The following is a 10,116-nucleotide window of genomic DNA, read 5'->3' as shown; positions in this document are numbered from 1 at the left end:
TGGAGGCGAAGTTCTAGAGGCCCATGCATTGTGGGATATCATTGCGAGTTAAAGAACCACAAGTGGTCGAAATTTCCGGAGCCCTTCACTACGGCGTCCCTCATAGCCTGAGTTGCTTTAGGACGTTAAGCCCCAATAAACCAATCAAAACACGAAAGATAACTCAATTTCAGCTGCTTGCAACGTATCAAAGCGCTGAGGTGTGTTGTGTTTGGTTTATTGGCTCGTAGGCAACTCAGGCCAGCATGCGCCAAACGCATAGTATAACAAAAGTTTTTTGCGGCTTTTAATAAAAATGCGGAAAGTGATCAGTGGTGTAGAGGGCTTAAATAGTTTAAACTACGTAGTAATAATACAGGAAAGAAATTTAGGAATGGATATGAGAGCTGTAAAAAAGGGCGGGTAACCTCAGCAGCGATCTTTCGCTGGGCAAGGATGTCCAGTCTCCCTACCAGTAAAACAAAACCTTAGCCTCCTTCCCAGGAATGAGAAGGTGACTGAAGTGTATAGAAAATTAAGCAAAGCAGTGGGTAGAATTTAGAGTTTGTTGAGAGAACCTATCTTTCTGAAAAAGCTAAACACACAAGATATATCGACAATTGCATATTCACCAAAGAGTAACATTGGGTCTAAAGGAATGTGTTTATTATAAAACTGAGTAAAATAAATTTTCATTAGTTTTTAGACTATTGTGCAGGAAAGTAAAATGTGATTTACTGTTAATTCTTGTCCACACTTTTCACACAGTGGTTTTTCTTGTTTTGTCAATAGACAGTTATGAGTAACGTGTGTATGTCCTATGTGAAGCCGGCAGAGAATAACTTCCTTGAACCGTTCGTGGCATGTGCAAACCTTCCATTCATCTAAAACTGGTTTTACCGAGCAGCTCAGTCATTCGCAAAGTAAGCGAAGTATAACAACACTGACGCAATACGCAACTATGTACAGAATTTGGGGTACAAGAACGTCAGCTGTGTTGTTCACACAATAAACGTGTATTTTAAAACAAAGCACCAACGCAGTAGACATGCATATGCAAAAAACAAACTTCAAATGTGTATTTCACGCAGGTATATTGCGCACTGACAGGAAAACATTGGTTACGCAGTGAAACGCACGAAACAAGAAAGCAGCACGCAGATAACGACGCACCATCGAGCTATGAAATGACGTGACATTGTTCAAAGTGGAATAAAAGGATTCATTTGATGAGATGTCCGTAACAACGGCCGGCAAACTGTTCCGCTTACGAATGGTCTTCGGAAAAAAAAAAGAGTCGCTGTATGCTGCCGTCCTGCACTTGTATTCACAAAATGTGACGTATTAAGGCGAAAGCCTTTAATGTCTCATCGTTGTAAGCAGCAGTTGTCGACAGAAATCAAACGTTTTTCAGTTGGTCGAAACGGTCGTGACGTCACAGTGCGCCAATTTCAAGCGGGGCCAATTGTACTTTGGCTAGTAACCATGCATCCAATACATGGCTTGCATGTGACGTCATGTCCGGCGGCGCGCGCTGCGGCGGACATGTTGGTGCAGTGAGCGGAGTTGGCGGAGTGCGGGCCGCATGTGTTTAGTCGTGTTCGCTAGAGGTAATACGTGCAATTTTGCCTTTTGCCTGGCATACCATCGACCCCTTCATGCTGCGGCCGGGAACAGACACGACAAGCGATGTCGACGTATTCCCGGAGTTTTGTTACGGCGACATCGTCAATTACCTCGTTTTCTCGGCAAACTTCCTGACCCTTGAGGAAATGAAGGCATTTAAGTCCACCGAGGCGCATAATTATTTCACTAGCGGCTGGGTGAAGGGGCTGTCTGCAAAACAACTGCAGGATGACAAGGTACTTCTACTTGGAGAGGTAAGCCGCAGGACTTTGATCTTACTAAGGATGAGAGTAAAATAATAACGTTTATTGAATTCACAAAGGACTGGGTGTAAGTACTCGCTCAGTAAAGTTCTAAAAAGAACTGTTTACTGACGGTCAGGCTAGTGATTCATTTCTCTTCGTATGTACTGTACCTGGACGATTTCAAATTTTTAATCACCTGTCATTCTATTTTTATGGGCATATGAAAGGAACCGTTGCTGATTTGTTTTGTTTTGGCAACCTAACAAGTTATTGCGCGAAAACGAAACGGGTCACGCGTGAAGATTGTTATCGCTCGCTACAGACTTGAAGGAATTGGTGAGCGCTAAAAAACCACGGAAAAAGGACGAACACACAGGACGAAGCGCTTTCTAACAACTGTCCTGTGTGTTCGTCCTTTTTCCGTGGTTTTTTAGCGCTCACCAATTCCTTCAAGTATGTATTTCCAACTAGCCCCAGTAATAGCTCTTTTGGCTCGCTACAGATTTGCCGAACAACAATTTAGGTCTCGCCTGTTGCGTCGCGCAGTTTTTATGGCCTGCCTTAACTGATCAAGCTCATCGCTGTTGCCGTTTTCGACGGTCCGGTAGCGCGACAATATCGACAGTGATGTGCACCTGTGCAGAGATGTGCCCAATGTTAATTTGGACTTCACCATATTTTCCTTGCAGGTGAACCATTCACAAAGGTTGCGAGACCAGCCTCTACGTGTGTGGATTCTGTGCAAAAAAAGTGGGGCTGTGCTCACAGCCCACTGCACGTGTATGGCAGGAGCAGGAGAGGCCTGTTCTCATGTTGGAGCCTGCCTTTATGCAGTTGAGACCGGAGTGAAAATAAAAAACGCCACCAGCTGCACCTCGAAGACCAACATCTGACTTCCTGCCTATGTGGAGAAAGTGCAATTCAAGAGGCTCAAAGATATCAACTTCACTTCATCCAGGTTGAAAAAGCGAAAGCTGGATGATACAATCAGCAGCAGCACTTCAAATGAGACTGAAGCGAAGAAACGAATGGATATCCCAGCACCAACAGAAGAACTTGGAGAACTTTACAGAGCTTTTCAAAACACCAACGTTGTACCTGCGCTATTTTCTGTGCTGCCAGAATATAACGAGTGTTTTCAGGAGCCTGTACGGACACAACCTGCTCACTTAAGAAAGTTGTACTCACAGGAGAACTTGGCTAATGATCTCGACATGCTTGTGGAGAAGGCCAACAACTTTCTGTCCACATTTGCAGTCAGAGAGGACACAGTAAAGTCAGTTGAGGCTGCAACAAGGCACCAGAGCAACTCACCGGACTGGTTCCTTTACCGAGCTGGCAGAGTGACCGCTTCAGTAATGAAAAGGGTGTGTCACACAAGTGTTGAGAGCCCCAGCTTGTCACTGTTAAAGTCGTTATGTTATCCTGAACAAAATTCTCTCAATGTGCCTGCTGTTATGTGGGGTCGGAAACATGAGCAAGATGCTTTAGAGGCTTACAAAGCTAAAGAAGCCACCAAGCACCACGACTTCCATTTTCGAAGGTCAGGGCTGCACCTGAGCACTGCTTACCCATTTGTTGGCGCATCACCTGATGACATAGTCGCATGCAGCTGCTGTGCGAGAGGTGTTGTGGAGTTGAAGTGCCCATTTTTCTTGAAAGACGGTGAAGAGATCACCACCAAGAATTCGCGTTTGAGTGACATCAATGGAACACTTAAGCTTGACAAAAGTCATGCTTACTACTACCAAATCTAGACTCAGATGAAAGTGTGCCAGGTTGAATTCTGTGACTTCGTGGTGTGGGGACCGAATGTGTTACACATTGAGAGAATAAGGTGTGATGAGCCGTTTTGCACTGACATATTTGCTCGTGCGCGGCAGTTTTTTCAGAGGGTAATTTTACCTGAACTGTTCAGCCGCTATTTCACACGGCAAGAAAACAGTCTTGAGGACAAGCCATCTGACGGTGTAGAATACTGTTTCTCCCGTGGACCGGATACTGGAAAAATGGTTGCTTGTGGCAGTGCGTCATGCCAGTACAAGTGGTTCCACTTTTCCTGTGTTGGACTCAAGCGCAAGCCGAGAGCAAAAAAATGGTTTTGTCCTGAGTGCAAAGAAAACAAGAGTGGTTAGCCTGTTTTCTCTCGCTCTTTTACTTAAGTGCAGTTCTGGCTTCCAGCTTCTCTGTTGCCAATAGAAAGAAAATATACCCTGCCTTCTTCAAACCTTCTGTGTCAAGGCACTATTCATCATTCCACATCAGCATCAAGAACAACACTAAACATAACACACAGCTGGCAATTGCAGGAATACAAAAATGTGTTGAAGTTGCATTGTAAAACTACTTTATTGGAGTCCATCTACAAGCCTCGTCAAATCAGAAAAATTTATACATCTCAAGATGTTACATTATGTGTAGTGGTAAAGGCAGTAACACTGCTTCGTATGTTCAAGAGGTGTATATATTCAATGCGGGCCACAAAGTATGGTATACTTAAGACATGGAGACAAAATAGAAAGAAAGGAATAATGTCGATCATGCCCCTTTTCTTTATTGTTGATGATTAACAGGAATATTCATCTTTACCATGCTGCGACTGCAAATGTATACATTTCAAACGACAAATGGAGCAGAAACAGCACATTGACAAAAATCTGAGGGGCAACCACACCGACGGTACAAAATGATGCAAGATACAGTGCCATGGATAGCTTTGCACCTAAATAATCTGCGATTTGCTGATGACATTGCCTTGCTAAGTCACTCAGGAGGTGAACGGTGAGTCTAAAGATTAGCATGCAGAAAACCAAAGTAATGTTCAACAGTCTAGCAAGGGAACAGCAGTTCACATTTGGTAGCAAGGTGCTGGAAGTAGTAAGAGAATATGTCTACTCAAGGCAGGTAGTGACTGCTGATCCGGATCATGAGAGGGAAATAACTAGAAGGGTAAGAATGAGGTAGAGCGCAAATGGCAGGTTCTCTCAGATCATGAATGGCAGTTTACCAATATCCCTCAAGAGAAAAGCGTACAACAGCTGTATCTTACCGGTACTCACCTATGGGGCAGAAAAACGTGGAGGCTAACAAATAAGGTTCAGCTTAAGCTAAGAACAACGCAGCGAGCCATAGAAAGAAAAATTATAGGTGTAACGTTAAGAGATCGGAAGCGGGCGGAGCGGGTGAGGGAACAAACGCGCGTTAATGATATCCTAGTTGAAATCAAGAGGAAGAAGTGGGCTTGGGCAGGGCATGTAATGCGAAGGCAAGATAACCGCTGGTCCTTAAGGGTAATGGAGTCGATTCCAAGAGAACGTAAGGGTAGCAGGGGGCGTCGGAAGGTTTGGTAGGTGCACGCTGGCGAAGGACAGGGATAATTGGAGAGACATGGGAGAGGACTTTGCTCTACAGTGGGCGTAGTCGGGTTGATGATGACGATGAAAAGCTAATGCAGCACACTTATTTGAATCCACCTCCTGAGGTGAAATTACTTCTAAAAAAAAAGTTTCTTGGTGGGTCTGAAACCTATAACTTCCATTATCATTCCCCAGCCAAGAAAGACACCTGGTCTTCATTGTACTGTTTTAGTGATGCTAGTATTGAAGGACATAGGTTGGAAAGTGCACAGCAAACGGTAATCATCTTGTCGAGAGGTGTCAAATTATCTCCAGGTCTGCAAACAACATAGTCAATAGGCAGCGTGGCTTTCAGAATAACATACTTATTTCTGATAAGCCCGATAACTCTCTCAACGTGGATTCTCACATTAGCTAGCTTCCTCGTGGTCAGAACGTCTGCTGCGGACAGTTGCTTCTTTCCCTTTGTGAATGCTGGTACATGAAGTTTAGCACAGTAAAACCCGACACTTTCGGACACATTGAACCCTCGGTCTGCAAGCACTACATCACCTGGAAGTAATTTATCTAAAAGTTCACAGTGCCCAGTTATGTGCCTGTCACTACACCGCCCTCCCCAGCCTTCAGAGATGAAGTTGACAATGCCTTGTGGTGCAATGCCAATTAAATATTTTGCCGTATTGCTGCCTTTATACTGAGACCATGTCTCACTTCTTGGCAAATACGAAGATGGTCTCTCTATCTTTATTTCAAAGCAGTCGATTATGACTGCAACATTTTCCCAAAAGATTCATAAAATGCTTGTGGCATGGTCCGGTGAAGAGCACTTCGTTGCGGCCACAATATTTGTGACTTTAGACGGGAGTAGGCAGAATGCAGCCATTTGTCAAAGATGCGTGACACTGTGGCATTCGACACATTAAACCTAAAGACGAGGTCAGTGATTGGTGAATTCAGTTTCAGTATCATCATGAAGAGCAGGAACTCCTGGAATTTCACCAAACAGTTATTTGCATTGTGTGACACAAACCTCTCAAGAAAATTAAACAGTGCATAGAGAATTGTGAAATTCGCCATGCCAGTGTAGAAGACAACCTTAGCGTCGCTACATCTGAGGCCATCTTCTGTCAACTCCAGCAGCTTGCTTTCATTCCTTGCAGTGTAAAGACGCTCATTGAGTGCCACACATTCCGTCTAAAATGCTTCGATGTCGCTCATTTTGAGGTCAGTCTGGACTGCAATCCCTGCAACAAAATGAATTTTGTTCTGTAATTCATCATGTGCTGCAAAAAAAAATTAACTTGAGATATGGAGTGGGGTGGGGGGAAGCATTGTAGTAGGGCACGGGGGACAGGATGCTGGCAAAGAAGCAAGAGGGTGACATCTGGGGGGCCCCACCTGAATGTAAAAAAAAAAACTCAGTCCCTCCTCCCCTCGCCAATTTTTTTTTGTTTCGCCACAACCGGCCCCAAACGCACAAAATAAAAAAGACGCTCACCTGTTTCGCAGTCTTCTACGCCGACGTCTGGCTCCGCTCGCGGCGAGGACGACGGAGAAGCGGCAACGACGTCCGGATTCGTTGCCTCCATTGTACCTGATGCCTCAGCCTGACGCACAGCTTGAGCCGCACGTTTCTGGGTCCGTCGTCTTGCCGTGCGAGCGTGGCGTCCGGGATCACCATGTTTTGCGCCGTAGCCGAGCAAAAGCGTAGGAGCCCAGTCCGGGTCCGTCTCCTCCCACAGTTTTGATGGTCTGCCTAGAAATGCATGAGAAATTTGTTTAAAATGAGATGTTCCGCCTTGCTTGCACGTCATGCAGCTGAATAAACATTGTGCATATGCGACGGGCTTACCTTTTACGAAGTGGGCGCCGCAAACACGTATACCCGTCCTTTCGGTGTTGAGATCAGCGCGTTTTAACTGAGCCAGCCACACATCCCGTCGCTTCGCGCACAAGGTACGGTCCCCCTGATGCTCGATGATCTTTGGGAGAGGAAAAAAGTTGGTGTTTGTTGACTTCGCCCAACAAGTGCGATTGGAGCATCCAACAACAGCGCAGATAACCATCGCGACGCCGTTGGCAAAACAGCGTACGCGCGACTACCACGGCTACCACGGCTGCTGCGACTGCACCAACATGGCGGAACAGTATCCCAGGGTTCCTAGCTACGACGTCAGTGCAAGCCATGTATTGAAGGGATCTTATAGTGATGCTCCAAGTAAGTGGGACTGAGCTTAGTTAATTGCTTAATTACCCAATTAGCCTAATTAACTTTTTTAGTCAGGCCATATAAATAAATAAAACCGAGTAAGAAATTGGTCGAGCTCGGGAATCGAACCCCGTTCTTCGGAGTGCGAGACGAGCATGCTATCCACTCCGCCATGCCATCTTTTTTTTTCTTTATTGCCTGGCTTTGCCTCATGACATTGCACAACAAAAATACACATAACGCTATATACATACGACACTGTCGTGGTCAGCCAGCACGAGACTGGCTTCGTCAGCTTAAAATTCCCGCAACATACACAACGGCTCTAGTCTTGAGAGCCACTCGGGAGGCTCGGCAGCTGCTTTTTGGATTGCAAGAAACCAGTCCATGCTTTCCCGAAAATAAATTCGGGCCGGTCGTGCGTCTTTGTCACAATGGTAGCCTGCCATTCTGGAGCGCCATATACAGTGGAGGCCCAAGAGCATTATGAGATCAAAAGGTGCCCCATGCTCATTATCAGTGCTTAAATAGCGAATTCCGTGCGCGTCAAGTGGTAGCTCTTTCTTTATGGTCCTTTGTAACACGTCCCAAAAATAAACCCCTTCCCAGCAATGCTCGATGGTTTGGAATGAACAAAGGCGCGTCTAGTGAATGTGGTGTCTTCGCTCACTGCCATCCTCCTCCCTTCCCCTCCGGCGAGGTTTAGCTGTCCACCGAGATATGAGAGAGAAATACATTTCCTTTCCTCAAAAACCAATTTACCGACGAGCGAGGCGTAGAACCGAATGGGCGATGGCGTTCTATGGACTTCCTGGCAGCGTTGCAAGACGATGTCGCGTTCCACTCTTACAGGCGAAGCTTAACATCTTAGCCACACATCAGTGACCGCACTTTAGGTCAAAAAAGTGCACCCCCCACTCCCTGAATTTTGACGGGTGTCCACCGTGATATGTGAGACCGGTGCTGCGCAATTTTCTTTCCTTAAATACAACCTTCATTTTATTCATTACGGGCCATCTTTGTCTTTCTTCTTTCACTCCCACTTCCTCCCTTCCTCTACGGTGCGGTTCAGGTGTCCACCGAGATGACAGAGAATTACTGCGCCATTTCCTTTCCTCAAAAACCGTTGCGTTCAAACGGCAGGGCATCGCGCCGAACGGGTGGTGGCGTTCCGTGGACTCCCTGGCAGCGCTACAACACGCTGTCGCGTTCCACTCCTAAAGGCGAAGCTTAAGCGTCATTAATTAGTGATTTGTCATCACTTAGTAATTAGTACTCAGTTACATTTGACGCCACCAGTGCCACAGAAGCAGTGAAAGTGGTGCGTAAAACGCTTTCGCCTCTACGCACTTTAGACAGTCAAAGTGCCCCCTGTATTTTCTCATTACTGCTTCCGCGAGGGAGGGAAGGAAGCAAATGAGATCTGTCAATAGCAATCCCACGAGCACCTGGTACTAAAAAGATACGCGTGCGTGCGCAAGTAACCACTTCCGAACAGGGCGTCAGCGCCGACTGATATCCTGAGCTAGTTCCTGATATCCCACTTCGAAGCGAACCTTCTTAATCTTTTAACCAATGAGGTGTGCGCTTTAGTTTTTCGGGGAATAAAGCTTATATTCTACCGAATGGAATGCATTGTAAAAAGAACGCCTCAGAGCTCTGTTGTCATTGTTTCGTAGGAGCGTTTCGTACCATTTGTAGCCCCCTGCAGTCTCTAAAAAATGAATACTAATTGTCTGAAACAAAACAAAATGTTTCGGTTTTAGAAACACTGCCTATACAGGATTAGCTCAGCTATTCTCATCAAATGTCTTGGAGGCCTAACGCTTTGCCGGGGGCGTCCATCAGCAACCTAAGCTTGCTCTTACACTCTACCAGCCAACGTCGCTAAAACTCCTGTACATTTTTGTGACAAATATTAATCAGTTTTTTTTTCATTTGCGTGCACTTTGAAGCACCCCATTTTCCCCTTTTGTTGCTTTCTTGTCTGCTATGCCATGAGTTTCGAAGTCTCTCATGCGTCTGTTTGCTCTCGGTGTTAGGCAGAGTAGGACGAACGTCTAATAGGCTTAAAGAGGGTGAGGAGCCATGAACTGACTTTCCGTTCCCCCCCCCCCCCGTTCTCTTTACGAGGCTTACTGTTTTGTCGTGCTATGTATGCTTGCTCTCGACAGCCTAATTTCATTGGCTTGTATATTGCGAACAGCGGCGTTCTGTCGACAGTCATCCCGTGCAACGTGGCTTGGTGCGCATGCTAATCCTATTATCGCGCTGGGCTAAATCTGCGCACAGGTTTAATCCTTTCCAGGATTAGTGGGAGAGGCAGTGAAGCTCCTAAACAGCTATAGGACCGGAGAACGCTGAAAACAAACAATGGCCTAGCTGCGCTAATTCTCAGCCAAAAACTCGGAGACTGCAGAAAAGTAATTTCGTCCTCCCAGAGGCTGCTTTAAAAGAGTTTATAACTGCCTGACTGTATGTGTACACATAAACTTCTGAAAAAACCCGTATGCTATATTCGTAAGCCAGTTTGCTTGCCTCAAACTCATTTCCATCTGTAGCGGAAATCCCAATAACGAGTCCAGTAAAGGTGTCTGCAATTAAAGTATGATAATGAATACTTCACCAGCTCGCCGCAGCTAACGAACCTGCCAAACCACCTATGTTACCCCGGTTATATTATGCAACACAAGGGGTAGGA

The 10,116-nt window shown here is 45.8% G+C and overlaps 2 pseudogenes; one reads left to right on the top strand and one right to left on the bottom strand.

Annotated features, from left to right (window-relative positions):
* Positions 1-1,751: 1,751 nt before the first annotated feature.
* LOC149371343 (uncharacterized) lies at positions 1,752-3,985 on the top strand (annotated as a pseudogene).
* Positions 3,986-5,390: 1,405 nt separating this feature from the next.
* LOC149371342 (uncharacterized) lies at positions 5,391-7,272 on the bottom strand (annotated as a pseudogene).
* Positions 7,273-10,116: the final 2,844 nt, after the last annotated feature.

Source organism: Amblyomma mixtum, chromosome 1 (genome assembly GCF_055824585.1).
Source record: "Amblyomma mixtum isolate Tamu chromosome 1, ASM5582458v1, whole genome shotgun sequence".
In the NCBI taxonomy this organism is placed as follows: Eukaryota; Metazoa; Arthropoda; class Arachnida; order Ixodida; family Ixodidae; genus Amblyomma; species Amblyomma mixtum.
The sequence above is the reverse complement of the archived record's forward strand: the minus strand, read 5'-3'. Positions and strand labels throughout refer to the sequence as shown.